At 37.0% G+C, this 20,191-nt stretch overlaps 2 long non-coding RNA genes across 16 annotated transcripts in view; one reads left to right on the top strand and one right to left on the bottom strand.

The window, feature by feature from the left end:
* LOC144300456 (uncharacterized) overlaps window positions 1–7,754 on the bottom strand; it is a 230,010-nt gene extending 222,256 nt beyond the window's left edge. For 7 of the 10 annotated variants that reach the window (XR_013367088.1, XR_013367087.1, XR_013367089.1 and 4 more), the window contains exons 1-2: window positions 7,373–7,754; window positions 298–425 (exon numbers count right to left, since the gene is read on the bottom strand). This is a non-coding gene — a long non-coding RNA (uncharacterized LOC144300456). Of the gene's footprint in view, window positions 1–297; window positions 426–5,301; window positions 5,356–6,941; window positions 7,054–7,372 lie in introns of all 10 variants that reach the window. The other 3 variants (XR_013367091.1, XR_013367086.1, XR_013367090.1) reach the window with 3 other exon arrangements.
* A 3,766-nt stretch (window positions 7,755–11,520) lies between these two features.
* Window positions 11,521–20,191, top strand: part of LOC144300457 (uncharacterized) — a 92,520-nt gene continuing 83,849 nt past the window's right edge. For all 6 annotated transcript variants that reach the window (XR_013367101.1, XR_013367098.1, XR_013367096.1 and 3 more), the window contains exon 1: window positions 11,521–11,599. This is a non-coding gene — a long non-coding RNA (uncharacterized LOC144300457). The remainder of the gene's footprint in view (window positions 11,600–20,191) is intronic.

The following is a 20,191-nucleotide window of genomic DNA, read 5'->3' as shown; positions in this document are numbered from 1 at the left end:
TCCAGTATCAACTCAAATGTTGGCATTTTTAAGAGATAATAAGTGTGTATGAAGTAAATGAATGAGAAAGAATGAGTATCTAAAGACAAAGTACTTCGTTACTTCATTCCTAGTACATTTGATGCTGAGTGAATGAAATGGTGAAGTCATCCATTTGGTTTCTATGAAAAAAAAAAGCATCACCTTAAAATAAAATATAATTAACAAAGGGCTAAGTTCTAGTCAAATAGGTAATATGGATAGAAATTTCTAAGTAATAATATCCTGGAAGTTATTGTGATCATTTGTCATGCTCACCTCAGTACAATATCAGTAAGATGGATCTCCTGAATTCCAGGACTAGGTTGACTTGAGTGTTTTAACAACTTCATGCAATGTTTGTCAGTATTTCACAGAAAGGTTGTTTTCTTTCCATGCTTGGCTCTCTGGAAGGGAAGAGGCAGTACAACATGGTGGTTAGGTGTTGGACACTGGAATTAATGGTCATGGTTTATCCCTGCTCACTAGAAGAATGACCTTGTTGTGAGTTCTTCACATCACGAAGTTTCTTCTTCATTTGTAACCATACAGTACTTATTTCTTAGTTTGGTTGATGTGCTATAACAAAATAACCATAGACTAGCTGGCTTAAACAAGAAATGTTTATTTCAAATAGTCTTAAATTTGGGAAATCCAAGAGCAAGGTGTCAGCACAGTCATATTCAAAGTGAAAGTTTTCTTTCTGACTTACAGACAGTCATCTTCTGGTTGTGCCCTTACATGGCAAAGAGAGAAATAGAAGATTGCAAGCAAGCTGTCTGGTCTCTTCATCTAAGGGCACTAATCCCATATTGAAGACTCCTCCTTTATCATCTCATCTGGACCTAATTATTTCCCAAGGCCCCACTCCCAATACCATCAAATTGGGCATTAGGGTAGATATATGAATTTTTGAGGAACACAAACACTCAGTCCATAATGGTTCATGAATGTGTTATGGGCTTACATAAAATAACACATGTGAAGTGCTTAGGGCATTTTTGGTACATTGTAAGCACCCTAGAGGTGTTAGGATCTATTATTGAAATACATAGAATAGTGTTACATTTTGTACAGGATTCATAGAGAGTTTCTAAAGTAAAGTTTAGATAGAAAGTTTACATGTTACATGTGGATTTTATTTCAGTTCAGAAGAAACTATGCTGATTCATCACTTCAATTTCTGATTAATATTCAGTTCATTTCATGTGCTGAAACACTGCCATTCCATTTACATGTCCCAGCCAAAACTGATAAGGATGTGGTCCTTCTGACACTTTAGGGTCAAAGCAAGGGTTGTGGAATGACAAATGGTAAACACCAGCTCTGGCTAGAGTGTTTGACTATCTGTGAGCTCAGTAGACCAAAAAAAAAAAAAAAAAAAAAAGCTTTGTAAAATGGTGCTTCTGAAACCAATTCACAAATTTCAGTTAATGATCACCATTGGAGATGATGCACCACAAAATGCCGTCAGGGAGCCCTAGTAATTTTTCATTGAATGCTCAGGAATTGACAGGAGGAAAGCACTAGACAAAATTATGTGTAAGTACTAAGTGGCAGTCAGAATCTGCAACTTGAGAGGAAAAAATCCTCACAGAAATATATGTCCCAAACCAGGTGAAACTATCAGTTAGTATAAGAAGTCATGTGTTTTCCCTTGATATTAACATACATGACTAGAGGGAAAACCAAACGGTGTCCTAAAGCCTGCAGTTCCTAGAACCAACTTTATAAATACTCAAATAGTATAGAAAATACAATTGAGATATTAGGACTCAAAATGGAAAAAAATAGTCATTATACAAATTTTGTTTATATATGTGTATTTTTTTAAACCCGGAAAATAAAGAAGAATGCTCACCAAGGGGTCCTAGTGTGATATTACAAGTGAGTTTATTTTCTACTTTCTTAGGAAACATGATTTGTTAGTGAACATAGATTTTTATAATAAGAAAAATTACAAACATTTTTGTAAAACTTTACATCAACTACATAAGTCAAATAAAACAATATTCATCTAAAAAAATTTTCATCGATTGTATGTAACACTCTGTGCTCATTACATCAAGTGCCCTCCTTAATGCCCATCCCCCAGTTACCCTACCTCCCCCCATGTCCCCTTCAGCAACTTCAGTTTGTTTCCCATAGTTAAGAGTCTTATATGGTTTGTTTCCTTCTCTGTTTTCATTTCATTTTATTTTTTTCCCTTTCCCTTTTTCATTTGCTTTGTTTCTTAAACTCTACATATGAATGGAATCATATGATAATTGTCTTTCTCTGACTCACTAATTTTGCTTAGCATAATACCCTCTAGTTTCATCCATGTTGTTGCAAATGGCAGGATATCATTGTTTTTGATGGTTGAGTAATATTCATATATATATACACACACACACACACACTATTGGGTGGTGGGCATCAAGGAGAACACTTGATGTAATGAGCACTGGGTGTTATTGCAACTCATGAATCACTAAATTCTACCTCTGAAACTAATAATACACTATATGTTAATTAAGTTGAATTTAAATAAGAAATTTTTTAAAAAGAATCTTTCAGTAAGGGCATATTGTATCACCAAGCACTGTTTTCTCAATGTTGTTATCTATGATAGTCACACCTAGATCATAAATTCCAAAGTAATAAAGGCAAAGTCAAGTCCATCTGGCTCCTCACTTCCCAGCTGTATGATATTTGTCCAATTTTATAAACTCTATGTTCCCAGTTTTTTATGTATAAAATAGTAACAGTAATACTGCCTACCTCAAAGAATTGTGTCAAAAGATAGTAATTGAGATAGCATATTCTATTGGGTCATTAATATGGTTAATGATTTAGACCTGTGACTAATACATAGTGAAAACTGTTAAAATGTTAAATGATGATAGTGATGATGATGATGATGATGATGATGATGAAGAATGCCTAGGGATTAGTATCATGGTCCCCAAAAGTCAGACAAGGCCTTGCCCTTTTGAACCTTTATGATCTTAAATTCTATAACCACTTTAAGCTTCAGTGCATACCCTTATCTACTAGAAGAGAATGATGGTAGCTGCACCTTGGCATCTTGTGGGAGTTAAGTGTGACTATGCACATATGGTGTGATCAGTATGAAAACATATATGAAATTTTCAAATGTGGAGCAAAAGAATACCATCAGAGTTGGTGTAATTCCTACAGGGCAGCATCATGCTTATCCAGAGTTGGTTTCTCTTGAGTTGCAAGCTGAGCTTAGGTTTAGTATAATTATGGTGAGATTTATTATTCTAAAAGGACCAAAGACAAGGTCACACTGATAGAAGCTTCTTTCCCTATATATAAATGTAGACTGCACTGTTTGGGGACAAACATGATACTGTTTTGGTGAATTATACTACCATTCAGGAGAGCTGGTAAGAAAATTAACCATGGCTAATCTGAGGGGAATTCCAGTGAGAAGTCTGAACTAGAACTGAACCCTCAGAACTTCCAGAAAGCCCACTGTGTTGTACAGATCTGGTGATCAAGCCTGGGAGACCATCTTGAGGTGCTCCTCTTAGAGCTCCATTCAAGTGTCCACAGTACTGAACTGGATCAAGAGGATAAATCTTCTCTTCCTGTGGAAAGGAATGGGGTTTCCCAAGAAAGCAAGAAGAGAACCCAAACTGATTTTGAGAGAAAGATGTATGTTGAGAAAAGAACTTGGAAGAGAAAGTCAGTGAGAATAAAGGAAGCAGAAATTCTTTTTTGGAATGATTTCTTGATCATGATCCAGGCAGTACCTACCCAAGAAATGTGTATAATTCAATGTAATAATCATATGTTGAAGTACCTATCATAGACAGACATATATCAAAACATATAAAAGACATATATAGAAACATGTGAGGGTTTTCACTACCATATTGTGGTAATAGTGGAACAAGGAAATGATTTTAATTTCTATTAAGAGGACAATAGATAAGCTAAGAATATTTAAAATATGAAATTCAGCAACAGACAACAAAAAGAAATAAAAGGCATCCAAATTGGAAAGGAAGAAGTCAAACTTTCACCATTTGCAGATAACATGACCCTCTGTATAGAAAACCCAAAAGACTCCACCAGAAAAATTGCTAGAAATGATATTTGAATTCAGGAAAGTCACAGGATATAAAATCAACATACAGAAATCTATTGAATTTCTATACACCAATAATGAAGCAACAGAAAGAGAAATCAAGGAATCAATTCCATTTACAATTGCACCAGAAACCAAAGAGGTAAAAGATCTGTATTCTGAAAACTAAAAAACACTTATGAAAGAAACTGAAGATGACACAAAGAAATGGAATATTTAGAAATTTTTAAAAATGCATTAATGAAAAAAAATTAGCAAAAAATACAATTATAATAATTTTTATGAGGAATGATTAATGATATGAAAAATATATGCATATATAAGTAGATATGTATGCAAATATATGCAGAAAAGCAATAAACAAAATGACATGATACAGTATAATCTCAGCCATATATTTTTTAAATGCATAGAAAAAAAGAACCAAAACGTAATACCCATTAACAATGTGGTTTATGCTCTTGTGAGGAGACGTTGAATGATTTTTTTGCTCATTTACTCTACTGAACCCCTGCTGAGAAAGATGTAAACCTCAAAGGTGATATTAAGGGTAGAGAAGCAATCTTCATGGAGAGTGTCAAGGATGCTCAGGACCCATAACAACTATACAAGGCAGTTCTGACCATGGTTTTTCCACATAATGTTGCTGAAGCCAAAACAATGTTTTATTTTAGAGTTTGGAGGAGAAGCAACATGTTACCAATATCCAGAGCTCCTTGGTAGCTTTTCCAGACCATCCCTTCATAGTGGAGCTGATTAGACTATTGTGGCTCCACTACTAATAACTGGCTACACTTTGTGAAAATTAATTGATCTGCCATTAGCAGGGAGAGAAATCCCTTGTCAAGGAAATAGAGTGAGGCAAGCACATTTCAGCCATAGTGGGAAATTACTTCTGAGTATCAAGATGCCTTTAAATAGTTCATCCTTCTCTCCTTGTTTTGTCTCTCAACAAAGGCTAGAAACCCTTGGAGTTTCTTCTAAATATTCCAACTTAATTATTTTTATTTATTATTATTATTTATTATTATTATTTATTTTTTATTTTATTTCACTTACATGTCTAACAATATATTTGGAAGTAATCTTTCATTGACAACTCTGACTTTCCACATAATTCCCAAGTCTATTAATTCTAGTTAAGCAAAGATTTTTAAAATTTGCTGTTGAAATCCACTTACCTCATTCAAAGATGCCAAAATCAGAATCCACAGGTTTACAGGAATTATTGATCTCTGTGAAATAATCATGAAAAATTCTCCCTGCACTCAATTAAAGTATTTATTAATAGAACTAGAAAGTCCTTGTTTTAGTTTTAAATTCAATTGAGGAATCATGGAAAATTTTTAGCTTTCTTATGATTTTCTTAATATTTCAGAAAATATTATTTTTTATATCTCCCTTCTGCCCTGTGATCCTTCTTGCAATCATAACATGTTGCAATAAGCTTTCTTAGTATCTCATAGCTCATAAGGCAACTTTCTGGAAGAGGAAGAATGTTGTAACAATTTCAGAGACATTCTTATCATTTCAAGATAGAATTTTAGATAAACTATAAGAATTTTTCTAACTGAATTTCAGTTGTTCACCCTACTTTTTTCCTCCAGTTGTGTTGCCCAACACCTACTTAAATATCTGTTATTTTACTTCTAAAACAATATACATTTTCTATTTTTGTGCTTTATTTTGTATCTTCAAATGAAATTGAATCCTGTAAGGACTTTCCAGGTATATCACTACTTCCTTTCAATTTCCTGAATGGTCTGTGTACTCTAGACCCTATAATAGATTTTGTATTCATATCACTACACTAAATAGTTCTTCTCAAACTTTTGTATAGATTATGTGTCTATTGGGAGATAAATTCACTGCACTGAGGCAAATACCAAGTAATACTCTCTTATTTAACATTCCAAAAATGCTTAGGGACATGTTAAATGAAGTTCTATAGAACAGCAGCCGTATATTGCCTATTAGGGTAGAGTTTAAAAGCTAATTACATATTCAACCATGCTTAGTTACTGGACCATAGAAACACCTAAATAAGCAATTTGGAGCTATCCAATGTGAAATAGTTGTCCTATTAACACAATTCACAGCATAGGAAAAAAGCCTTTCTTAAAACTAAAGATAAAACAGAAGCAAATACCTTCTTTTAATGGCTAATGGAGCCCAATGCAGTTAAGCTATCAAATGCAGCATGTTCTCTACTAACTGTTGTGTTTTCTGTTCACCAGAAAATTATACATCAAATTAGAGATTATTGTTAGAAATTTACATACCACCTGTTTTTATTTCCATTAACATTTCCCTTTAAACATTTTCTTTATATCTTCAATCCTTATATGGAAACATAAATGTTTTTACCTTCCAGAAACTTGAAATTAACATAATTAGGAATCCTGATATTCTATCTCCAGTGCTTTTGGGGGTGTGTTATCTGCACTCAAGAGTGTTCCTAATGCAGCATTGTCATTTATAAAACAGGGATCCTCAGTGTTTTTATTTGGCTGCCTTTGTTTGAGGAGTTTTGTTTAGTGTATCATGGTCTAAATGCAAAGCTTACTCCCCAGTCATTACATCCGATTATTAGTTCTGAGTGGGCAGATCTGTATCACTTTAAATTAACGGTTGTATAATATCCAGTGCAAGGCCCTGACTACAAATGCTTAACCAAAATCCTTCAGACACTCACCTTTTTTCCCTAAGATTAGAAGAAATATTCATAGCAAACTGTCTTTGAGGCAGTAGCTATGAATATAAAGAAAAGGAAAAGTGCAAGTACAGTGAAAGTAGAGGAAGATTATCCTAATTAATGTACCAGCTTTGCCATTCATCAGTGCCACCACCAATGCTCAGGATCTTCAGCAGCACACTGAAATTCTCTGGAGCTCAGTGACTCACTTTTATTGTATTTTATAGAAGCCCCAGGTCTATAACAGATTAGAAATTTTTTAAAAACCTGATCCTAGGTTACTATTTGGAAAGCACAATATTACCAACTTTATCATCAAGTTTCTTTGAGCAACTTAGTTGTCTTCATTCTACCCAGTAACCAACAGGGCTGAAAAATCAGTGCCCATCATTATAGTAAACCTCGGGGGAAAAAAATTAAAAAAATTAAAACCTAAGGAAGAGATGTCTGCAGACAGGCCACGATTGCTCTTACTGCAAAAGCACCCATAGATTTTCAGTTCCCCTAAGGAGTGAAGAGAGCTAGTCAGCAGAAGTGACACAGGGCACAGTATGTACCTGTTCACATCCCCTTCACATCGGTTATTGCTCTACTTCTTGATTCGTCTCATCCTGAATATCAAACAGCCAAAAGCCTGAGCAAAAGTTAATAAAATTAAGCTGAGTAGCATATATACCCTCACTGTAACAGGGACGTGCAAAGAGAATATATCTTCTTCATTCCTTAAGACTAATCTTCCTCAAAAGCCCCTGAAGCCTGGGTGGTAAAAGAGGAAGCCTGCATTTAATCAGCCCAATATAGCCTGCTGTAATAATTTGATGCTTTCAGATAAAATATGCAGCCACTCAGATTTCCCATCTCCTTTTCTCCTGGTGCAGGTCTGTGGCTTCTGTGACCTCCTAAGTAAAGGAAACCTCACGTCCTCGCGTTGTCCTCTGATTCCCTTGGTTTCCATGGCGATGTTGTTCCCTTGGTTGCTGCCAGCAGCTTCTGTCAACTCCCGGTTTTCTTGTCATGGTGAGGACCTCAAAGTCGGGATCCTGGCGAGTGTGGCCTATCTGCATTCCTGGCCCCAGGCCTTACTTTAAAACCCCCGGCAGTTCTGAGGAAATCAATGTTTTTTATGTCTGTGACTCATACTTAGCACATCAGTGTGTGAAGGTACAGAGCTCTGCACCAAGGGAATAGAGAAGGCCTTCTCCTTCCATGAAAAAGCCTTCGAGCCCACTGTCAAATGCTGCAAAACCTGCATTGACTATCTTTCAACCTCACTGTGGCAATTTATTCCCACTCTTGTGCCCACCTCGACCCTTCAGACAGAGGGACACCTTAGGCTCACCAAGGAAAATGGCAAATAGTGAAAAGGTGAGAGAGCAAAACCTATTGATATTTTCCTTAAGAATATGAAAATAATCGAAAGGCCTAAACTAAATGCAACATATTTCACCTCTCTTTTTCAATCTGTTTAGTAGTCCACTCCAGAAAGAAAAAGGGGGAAGAGACAGGTCAGTCCCCAGGTGCCGAGTGAAAGAAGGCAAGCACAGCAATAGGCAGGAGCCGGCAAGGGAGTGGACCAGAGTGGCCAGGACAGTAGGTCATCCAGAGCACACTAATTTGGGTTTTGTTCCATCCAAACATCCCCATATCTCTAAGATTGTTTTTTCAAACCATTTGTGAGAATTGCTGATCTCCAAAGTGGTAAAAAAACAAACAAAACTGCATATTGAAGGTGATTTTGCCAGCTTGATTTGCTAGAAAGCTGGATAGTGAATGTGATGAGAACCATCTTAATCAGCCTCAAATGTCTTCTTTGCCTCTGTTTGTCCCCCTCTGGCTGAGCCTCACATTTCTTCCCAGGCTCTCCTATTATTGGTTGCAGAGATCATAACATGAGAAAAAATATATATAAACACCATTCTCTTTATCTACTGAACATTGTATGTGGCTCTACTTTGTTGGAATGAATTGTGACTGTGGCATTTAAGAGCACTTGCTGAATTCTTTATTATCTTCCATTTTCTCTGTATTTCTTCTGTGTCTATCTTTCCCAGAAGGTCATATACATATGTTTTTTTTTCAATACCTCTTTTTAAGATCCTGTCAACATGTGTTTTAAGAGGAAAATCTGCACTGTATATTTCTATTTTCTAGGTGTACATTTAAGCTGATTGTTTCCTTTATGCTAAGCCTACACTCCTGAGAGTAATGTAATAAATGTTCTAAGAGTCCCAACCCACCCTAAGCCCCTCATACATAACTGTTCTTATAGAAATAGCAATGCAACATTTTCAGTCCCATTGATGGATTTTTTTAATTTTTTTAATTTTTATTTATTTATTTATTTATTTATTTATTTTTTGCTGGGGCTGCGGTAACAAAGGACCATAGAATGGTGGCCTAAACAACAAAAAGCTATTGTCTCATAGTTCTGGAGGTTGGAAGCACAGCATCAAGTTGTTGCTAAGGTTTGTTCCAATCAAATCTATCAAGGATAAGAGATCTTGAGATTTGTTGGCCATTTTGGGTGGTTTTGGGTTTATTTGTTTGTTGCCCACCCTAATGACCTCATCTTAACTGGTTATATCTGTAATAACTCTGTTTTCAAATAAGGTCACATTGTGAGATTTGGAAGTTAGGACGTCAATATGTGAATTTGGAGGGACATAGTTCAAACCATAACACCGAAGATATCAGGGAGACATGCAGTTGGATGATTCAGGCATTCATTTCAAAGACTATTTTTTTTTTAATTTTTATTTATTTATGATAGTCACAGAGAAAGAGAGAGAGAGAGAGAGGCAGAGACACAGGCAGAGGGAGAAGCAGGCTCCATGCACTGGGAACCCGATATGGGATTCGATCCCGGGTCTCCGGGATCGCGCCCTGGGCCCAAAGGCAGGCGCCAAACCGCTGCGCCACCCAGGGATCCCTCAAAGACTATTTTCAAAAGAGTTCTTTGCAGCATATCCTCTTACATCTAAGCATTTGTGGTGTCTCTGTTCTGAACCCAGTTCATGAAAGGGAGGTGGGGTTTTCATCTTCAAAATCATCTCAAACTCCTTCTTCAAGATACTCTGAACTGGGTAATTACACAAGCAACCTCTTTTTATCAAAACTATTTCTAAGTCAAATGCCTTCTTGAAAGACATTCACTACTCTGTTTGTAGACCAAACAGTGTTTGGAGGTCTTCTTCTGACCAGAGAAACTTATTACTCTGGCCAGAAGGAAAGGGTTCTTTCATGCCAGCCATGTGAGATCCAGGAGCACTGTCCCCAGCCTAAGGTCCGGGACAGGGTGGGCACTCAATGTTTACTGAATGATCAAGTTGACTGATGATGAGTGTGACCAGGCTAAGCACACATAAAATGCAGATCTATGAAGGAGAAATGAGAGTCCCCCTTGTAAAGAATAAATATATACATAGAAAGAGATCTGCTGTGGCCTTTGATTTCACCCTGCCATGACATACTGCTTGGGAGCTGTTATCTTGTCATCTTAGACTTCTTTAGATAACCGCTTAGTCTTATCTTTGAATTTTACAAATAAAGAAATTAAGAGCCAGCAAGATTTAAACAGATGGACTTTCTTACTATTAGCAGTAATATCAGTACTAAATTCTAAACCTCTCAAAACCCCATCAATTCTTTACTAACAAATGTCCTGATTTGTTCTCACTCTTCCACCTAGGTAAAGTTTCAGTTACCCTTGATATCTGATCAAATTCTTCATCTCCATCATCCCCCAGGTGATATCTAATCACCCTCGTAGCCTTCAGCAAGAATACTGTTAAGTAAGTTTAGCCTGAATCTCCCTCTTAACCCTAATATCTATTCTTAGTAATTTTCCATCCACCTTGTTCCTTGGCTAGAAACCTCCACTTGTCCATGAAGTTCTTGGAATTGAGACCAGTTCTATACTGAGGTCTCTTTTCCTCTATTGCAGTAGTTCCTGATTAAAATCTGCTTCTACCATTTTAACTGCTATCCAGCTCTGGTTTTCTTCAACAGCTTTCTGGAGTTCCTAATGTCATCAATAAGGTTAATATTTTTTCCACAAGTAAATATGTGTGTATACTTTTTTATTCTTAGAAACACCAATATCACCTACAATGAACTGATTTACAAAGCATCTAACTTAACTGGTCAAGTTTATACTACCAGCATAGGAGACTCTGTAGCCTATCTTCTTACAATGTAGTCACGGCCTTCACTCGTTGGTAAATGAGATTTTAGAATTTTTTAAGAGTAAGAACTACATATTACTTATTGTTATCAAAGCCTGACCCATGCTGAGCCTTGAATAAAAACAGTTGAAAATATAATTAATGGAGTATGGATGAATGGATATATAAATGAATGTATACATGATGTTTCTGTTCTTGACTTCAATACCAACACATCAATTGAACTATAGTTATTGTAACTTTTTATTCAATATCCAAACTACTTGAGAGGGAATATATGCCACCACATTTAGTTAAAGCAGGTAGATTTTATAAGAAGATAAATACAACATGACAGTGAAGTAGCTAGCCATGTATCCTAAAAAAATCCCCTCTTTGCTGAGCTATGCCTTCATGTAGTATACTTTTCAGTACACTCATCTGGACTTGGTGTTGAGGGTATGAACAAGGTTTTATATTCCTGCTCATTTCTGTTGTAGCTGAAGTCCTTAAGGATAATGACATGGTCTTCTCTTTCTGTTGTCTCCATGGTGACAAGAACTCTGCATCTTGTGTCTGAGATTTGCTATGGATTGGATCTTATATCCAAGGTTTTCTCTGGTGAGTTATGCCTTAGCCAATTAGCAGGAATCCAGAATGGCACATTTTGTCTAGCAGATTTCAGCAAGTATCTTATTTGGTTCTTTGATTTCCAGACTTTGTCAATAATTCTGTAATCATGAAGTTTAACGGCTTTGGCTTCACTCTCTTCATAAAGGATGAATCCTATGTAATGACTACTGGAGGTTGCAGTAGATGTAGTAAGCAGTTGTCTTCATGTTCTAACTTGACAAATATTACCCTGTTTCCCCAGTAACTTGATTGCTGGAAAATCCCTTCATTCGAATTTAAATATCTCAGCTAAAAGCTCTCTGATGAGAATACAGGTACATAATCCAAAAAATGGGACATAATTTAGGTAAGATTTTGATTGAATGGAGAGGACAAGGACACTGTTCTAATGAGAAGTTTTGGGTGGGCTATTGCAGTGGGATTAAGCATCCAAGGGCTGCCACAAGATACAGGGTGTGTGGAGAGGCCAGTGGCATCCAAAGACAGGAAAGGTGTGAAAAAAAAACTGATTGGGACCCCCAGGGTGGCTCAGTGGTTGAGCATCTGCCTTTGGCTCAGGGTGTGATCCTGGAGTCCTGGGATCAAGTCCCACATCGGGCTCCCCGTGAGGGGCCTGCTTCTCCCTCTGCCTGTCTTTCTCTCTCTCTCTCTCTCTCTCATGAATAATAAAAAAAAAAAAAATGATTGGAGGACGACTATTTTACAGTTTTCCTCAAACATAGCCTGCAAACTACTAGTTTTCCCATGTGCTAGTAAAGAAAAAGAACACTCTTTTTAGTTTCTGAAGCAACTTTGCAAAGGGTTTTCTAAAAGTCCCTTGCATTACTAATGCAGAGAGCAATTGCTTCACAAACTAGGATAGCACTAACCAAATCTACGTCAATTTCATATTCTCCACCACCCCCAAAAGAGAGAAAAATACAACTATCCATTTTAGGCCTCTAAAACCATAATAAGACGTGTGCCTGGGTGGCTCAATCGGTTAAGCGTTTCCCTTCAGCTCAGGTCATAATCCCAGGGTGCTGGGATTGAGTCCAGCATTGGGCTCCCTGGTCAGTGAAGAGCCTGCTTCTCCCTCTCCTCCTGCTTCTCCCCCTGCTCATGCTCTCTCTTTCTCTCAAATAAATAAAATCTTAAAAACAAACAAACAAACAAACAAACAAACAAAAACATAACAGGGACACCTTGGTGGCTCAGCAGTTGAGTATCTGCCTTTGGCTCACAGTGTGGTCTTGGGGCCCCAGATCAAATCCTGCATCAGGCTCCTTACATGGAGCCTGCTTCTCTCTCTGCCTCTCTCTCTCTCTGTTTCTCTCATGAATAAATAAATAAAATCTTTTAAAAATAAAAAAATTTTAAACCTATAATAAAAGAAGGAAGAGATGAGTTTATTATTATTCCCATTAGGCCTGCTATCCTATTTCTGTTTGACCTACTCTGATTTTCTGTCCCAGTGTTCATGGATAAGAAAGGAGGCAAAATGAGTTCTGCCCTCAAATGTAACTGTGGCCACAGTCCATAATGGATCCTGACCATTTTCAAATGTCAGGCTTCAGTGGGGGCAGAGGAAGTACAGCCTGTGAATGAGAAGACTAAGTTAAAATTGAATTTCTTCTACTATCTCCGCTGGCTAACTCACTTTGAACTTCTAACAATGAAAGTTGGGCTATGTCATTTATCCTGCCTCCTAATCTTACTCTGATACCTGGCCCTGCACCAAGGAGGTGCTTCCTTTGCAGTTTCCTTACCTGGTGGCTGCTCCCTCATATAGTCCTCAAAATCAGGAGGTGTGATGTGGGTCCTTCTCAATCCCGATCACTGTTTCTTGGTCATTTATCCCGACTCTCTAAAGAAATCATTTTTGAAAGACATCTTATCTGGAAACACCATGCTTTTTTCCTCCTTCTTGTTCTCATCTACAGCCCTCACTTAACACTCTTCATCCATAGCAGACCTTTACTCCTGCAACTAATGTAGACTTTGTGTCAATTCCATTTTCTACCATAATCTTGGCAGAATTCAGCACCCAGGTGGCAACCATCCAACTCCCTGGCCTCTCAGTTCCTCAAAAGCCTCATAGCCAATGACCTAGACCTCTACTCCACTACAGCTGCTCCCTCCCATGGCCTCACCCTGATCATTTTCCTTACCTATAGCCACCCTAATTCCAAATACCTTGCTTTGTGATCATAACATTTTCAATGCCAGCTTTTAAAAAATTATTTATCTTATGACCCTCTAGCATTCTACTTTCTCCCAGTCCAGAAGTTTTGTACAGAATATTGCTTGAGCAAATGAATGAATGAACAAACCCATGCAATAAAGATGGAAATGCCAATAACTCATTTAAAATAACATCACTTCTATTGAATAGAAAGGTTTAAATCTCGTAGCGAGTTTGGTCCTGAGCAGCTGTACTGTGCTGATATATCCAGATAAGAGCTCACTTTTTTGCTTCTCTGTGTCATTACTAAATACCTGACAGCCTAGAATGGGTGAGGGTGGGGACAGTAGGACAGAGAATCAGGAAGTGATCCCATACCATATTAACACTGTAGTAGAATTTTTTTATTTGAAACATGAAAATACACCTTCAAACATGGAATTAAGTAGCCGAGGAGACAAAAAAACAGGATGGATGGTTGGATAAATAGGTGGATGATTGGATGGATGGATGGATGGATGGATGGATGGATGGATAAATGGGTGGATGGGATAGATAGATGGTTGGATGGAATGATAGCGCATAAATCTTTTCCCTTGACCATCTGATTAAGGAGTACCTCTAACAAATGTAGGTTTGACTGAACTGGAGCTGTAGGAGAAATAGAAGCTTGTAAGTTCCAAAAGACTTCCTTTTCTGAAATAGGCATACATTATAGTGAGTAACTTTAGGCTCTCCCTTGGTTCTCCTCTGGGAGGCCCATAAACTTGGTTGGCTCAGCTTATAGTCATTTGCACAGTGTTTTAACCTGAATCCTTTTCCTTCATTTCAGAAACAAAAAAAATCCATCTAAATCTCATGAAACTATTGAAGACTTAAAAATCAGATAAAGCCACTTTCGGTGTGAAACTTTTCCTGACTTCTCTTTTCCTGTCATTCTTCAAGATATTCTTTGTAAGTCTGTTACAGACTTTAAACAATGTTGCAGGGCAGCCCGGGTGGCTCAGCGGTTTAGCACTGCCTTCAGCCCAGGTCATGATCCTGGAGACCAGAGATCGAGTCCCATGTTGGGCTCCCTGCATGGAGCCTGCCTCTTCCTCTGCCTGTCTCTGTCTCTCTCTCTCTCTCTCTCTGTGTGTCTCTCATGAATAAATAAATAAATAAAATCTTTAAACAAAACAAAACAAAAAACAACCAACATTGCAGTGATGCTATGATGGTGTCACTAGTTTGCTAAGAAACTGTCAATTAGTTTCTCAAGAAGAGAAGACACATTATCTCTATAATGCAATGACTAAATGCAAGATAGTACATTTATGAACATCTATATGAATGAATGACTAAGGCTATACAATAAAGGCTATAATTAATTAATTCAGGGAGTATTTATGAAGCACTCACTATGTCACTTATTATTTGAGATGCTGACAATATATTAGTGAACAAAAAAGATACAAATTTCCACCACATAGAACTGATAGTTTTTGCATCTTAGAAGAAGAAGGTATGGCAGTCATGTAGGAATGCCAGTAAAACCCTCCAAAGGGAGTCTTCTGCAATCATCTGCCATGATAAGTCATCCTATTCATGGGTTGTTCTTAGCCAATGACTGGACTCAGAGTGGGAACTAGAGATGGGCCATTCTAGCTCCTAGAAGACTCCCTTAATGACTAACCCAGGCACTGGGGTCCAACTTTGGTCAGCATGGCCAAGACTTTCTCAGAGCTATGTGTAGTCTGAGGCTTTTCCTACTCAATTCTTCCTAACTTCTCCCCTTTCTAAGATATCAGACCTGTATTATGGTCTGAAGACTCCATACCTATCCCTTTCCCCTTTAGTTTGAGGTATTCCACCCTCCAATAAGTCTCTTGCACCTCTAATTCCATTTTGGAGTTGGTTTGCTAGAGGCACAGAACTGATACAGAAGGGTAGCTAAGATTTTTTTCATTTTAATTCTTTAAGCATAAAATAGATTTTTATACTTATTTGACTGCCCATGATATCTTAGTACTGCTTTGTCCTCATTTAAGAGTTTGAGAAATCCATAAAGTGAGAAGAAAAGTGTTCCCAGTATGATTCTCAACAATTATGCAGATATATTTTAGAAAGCAAAATTATTAGTTTCAAATAATGCATTGCTGAAGCTGGCTAGAACCAATTCTGTGCCTCTCTTCCAAACTTCCCATTCAGTGACATCAGGTGGGTAGTTGGAAATCAGCCATGGCGGAAGAATTTACAGCATATAAATTGGCAAATTCTACAAATTGGGGTGGTTTTTCATTTTGTGGTGGTTTTTTGTTTTGTTTTGTTTTGTTTTTTTTCAGAGAACAAGTTTACCAGCCCATCACTGTTTCCAGATCTTGTATTCAGACATGCCTAAACAGAAATCCAAGAATAAGAGTATATATTTTTAAAAGTTAAACAAAGACAGAACCAAGCAAAGGTTTGCAAAATGTTCTTGAAAACAAACCCAAGTTGATTCTTGGTAAAAAACAAAAACAAAAACAAAAACAAAACAAAATAAAAGTTTAATAGTTTCTCTATTTGTTCTGCTTTAAACACTCATGTAACCTGTATTTTTATGCCTTTTTGTCTCTCTACACTTCTACCCTTGATAGTACCCTCAGTAGCCTTCTCTGAAAGCAGCCCACCACTATTTGTCCCTTTTACCTTACATTAATATGGAGCCTCCGTTGCATTATTCTGATAATATGCTATCCAAGGAAAACATCTTTGATTTATTCTTTGCAATTAAATGCATCCCTTGCCTCCTAATTTACATTTTGATATATGAAATTTTGAGATACATCGTGTTTTGCTAAATACTCAAAATACATCATTCCTGACATCTGTGTAATTTGTGAACCTTAATTAACATTCACTATTTTTTAAAACTTATTTCCTATAATTACCTATGTCTTTTCATGATTTTTAATGTTTTTAAATATTTTTCTTTAATGTATCTTGATTTTATTTATGATCCCACACTGTACTTGACAGTCTATTTTTCACATTTTTTCCCTATCATGGGGTGTATTCTGGTGGTCCTCTCTAGAATGTTTTGCTTGTTTTTCCTCCTTTTGAGTTCATTTTCTGGTTTTTGTTTGTCATTTGCCCTTACAAAACCGTATGAGGAAAATGTTGGTTTTATTATTTGCTGTGGCTATAATAAAATAACTTTAGAAATGATGATAAGAAAAGGCAATATACCTCTCCCATGATCTTTATTAATGCATTTAATGGAATGCATTTTTGGCAAGATTCCCATCAATTTCCTTGGAACAGAAGAACCCACCCTGTCTTTTAGTGGTACTAAGAGAATAGAAATAATATTAAGAACTACATGTTTTCAACAAAGCCTAATACTTTTTGGTATGTTCATTCAGCAGAATCCAAACAAAACATTAAATGCAGGGATCCCTGGGTGGCGCAGCGGTTTGGCGCCTGCCTTTGGCCCAGGGCGCGATCCTGGAGACCCGGGATCGAATCCCACATCGGGCTCCCGGTGCATGGAGCCTGCTTCTCCCTCTGCCTATGTCTCTGCCTCTCTCTCTCTCTCTCTCTCTCTGTGACTATCATAAATAAATAAAAATTTAAAAAAAAAATAAAAAAAAAACATTAAATGCAGAGCAAATATGTGATCCCTATGACTCTATTCCTTTATTGCCACACTCAAGGCAAACATCATGCATTGTCATCACCAACCTTTCCACTGAGCAAAGGTCTCTACTCCTCTTCATGATTGGAATGTGTAATGGAGTAAAAATATCTTTTTACAAAGGTCCTTTTTTTTAAATGTTTTATAATACTTCTTTAATATTTTGGCATGCTTGAAATCCTTCTTGAATTAAATGATATTCTAGGGACTGAAATATTTTTCAAATTCCCCAGGTTCCTAAAGACCCTAAAGTTTCTTGTGTTTTATAGATGTCACTTAACTTTCTTCTTTCTTGCTGGCTTTCTTCTTGTTCTATTTCTAATATTAAAATATATATGCAGACCTCAACTAAAACAAATTTTAAATTTGAGTTAGAGATGTTTCATACCACGGGCTGTTTAAGAACACCTTCATAAATATGCCTCAAATATTAATATCAAGAGGTAAAAAGGAGAGGCGCCTGGATGGCTCAGTTGGTTAAGTATCTTCTTTCAGCTCAGGTCATGATCCCAGGGTCCTGGTATTGAGCCCCACATCAGGCTCCCTGCTCAGTGGGGAGCTTGCTTCTCCTTCTCCCTCTGCCTGCTGCTCCCCCTGCTTGTGCTCTCTCTCTGTGTGTCAAATAAATAAATACAATCTTAAAAAAAATAAAAAGGTATAAAGAAAGCTGTCCAGTTATTTAGTATCACCAACTCAAGTGCTATAAAAACATCTGATTAATAAGGCATATTGACAAATGATAGCTCTGGCTTCATGTGTGAGGAAAAGATTCTTGTTATTTGACTCTGAAGTTTACAGTCCTAAAAGAATAAGCTCATAAATGAATTTCACCAAAAGCTAATATTCTGATACATGTTGCAACAGTATATCCAATCATCAGAGTATTTAATGAGCTTTCTTCTGTCCATCTGATGGTCAACTTCATATCATAAAAGGACAGAAATTGCTAATACTTGCTCCTTTTCTACTGTGGTAGGCACACCAATGATGTCAATCTAATCACTAGAGATTTTATGAAGTAAAAGAGGGAAGCACAAGAGTCCTAAGGAGATTGGAAGGTGCTGTGAAAGGCTTTGAAAATGGCAGAAAGGGATACCAGCCAAGAAATGTAGTTGGCCTATAGCATCTGGAAAAGGCAAAAGGACCAATTAACCCCTACGACCTCCAGAAGGAACATAGCCCTGCCAATATCCTTATTTTAACGCATGAAAGTCCACTTCAGACTTCTGACCTCCAGAACTGCGAGATAATAAATTTATGTTTAAAGTTATTGTGATTGGGACACCAATGTGGCTCAGTCAGCTAAGCACCTGCCTTCCACTCAGGTCACAATCTGAATCCCAGGATCAGCCCTACATGGAGCATCCTGCTCAGTAGGGAGCCTGCTTCTCCCTCTGCCCCTCACTCTGCTCGTGTTTGCTCTCTCTCAAATACCAAAATAAAATATTTAAAAAAAAAGCTATTACGATTAAGTATCTTACTACTCAGTTTGTGGGAATTTGTTATGACCACCATAGGGAGCTAATACATCTTTTTATACTTTCCTGAGAAAGGAAAGATAGAAGTTGTAAACTCTATGAAATCCTTTACCTTAACCAAAGAATGAAGCCCTTAAAAAATATTCTGAGATATTTCTATTCCCCTCTCAATATGCTGTTATGATACTGAGACATTATTGATTGTATGCAAAAAGTACATTTTTCTTCATAACCTCAAGAAAAAGTTTCTGTGAAAGCTGGAAAGTAACACTCTCAAGACAAAGCAAATTATTCCAAGACAATAAAAGAGCACAGAGTTTAAATTTCCAAGGTCAGAACATACTCTTAATAATGACTTCATCATCACTTTTTAAAAAATGTTTGCTCCAGTTTCGTGTTTATAACTTGGGAGTGTTTTGTAGCTCAACAGTGAGGGTGCCCCACATGAATTTCTACACACATCAAAACTATCATTAGCATATATTCTCAAACAGACTGTTCTTCTAGCCCACTCGAATCAAGAAATCAAATGTGACTTTGTGATAATAATAATAAATATGCAAAGCATTATAAAACTCACTGTATGTTAAAGGCTAAAATATTAGGTTTATTTATAGAAGTTTAATGTGCTTGTACATATTAATGACATGTAGCTTAGCATTAAAGGACAATGTGTTTCAGGACAAAGATTGTTCCCAAATTCCTTCAAGTGTGATTTGAAAGATGTCGTACAAAAGTCGTGTTCCTAAATATATCCCCAGGCCAGAATTGCATATTCCTGAAGATGCACAGCAGAGAGACTTGAGCCTATATATTGCCAAGAGATCTATTTAAAACAAAAAAAAATAATAAGATTTTATTTATTCATGAGAGACACAGAGAGAGAGAGAGAGGCAGAGACATAGGCAGAGGGAGAAGCAGGCTCCTTAAGGAAAGCCTGATGTGGGACTCAATCCCAGGATCCTGTGATCATGCCCTGAACCAAAGGCAAACGCTCAACCACTGAGCTACCCAGGTGTCCCTAAAACAAAAATAATTCTTATAGCAGCATATTTACTCAACTACTTATTCACAAAAGCTTTATGATGCAGCAAAAATACAGTAAAAAATGTACATATCCACAAGTTTGGGTTAAAATTCAGATTTCACTTCTTATGAACTTCTTTTGAACTGCTTATGAATATCCTATCACTCCCTCTCACCTCCAGTTTCTTCATTGGCACAAATAAGTATAAGATCCACCGTATAGAGAAAGTAGTATTGTTTAATGATTAGAGCAG

The sequence above is a fragment of the Canis aureus genome, chromosome 28 (assembly GCF_053574225.1).
Source record: "Canis aureus isolate CA01 chromosome 28, VMU_Caureus_v.1.0, whole genome shotgun sequence".
NCBI lineage: Eukaryota > Metazoa > Chordata > Mammalia > Carnivora > Canidae > Canis > Canis aureus.
The sequence above is the reverse complement of the archived record's forward strand: the minus strand, read 5'-3'. Positions and strand labels throughout refer to the sequence as shown.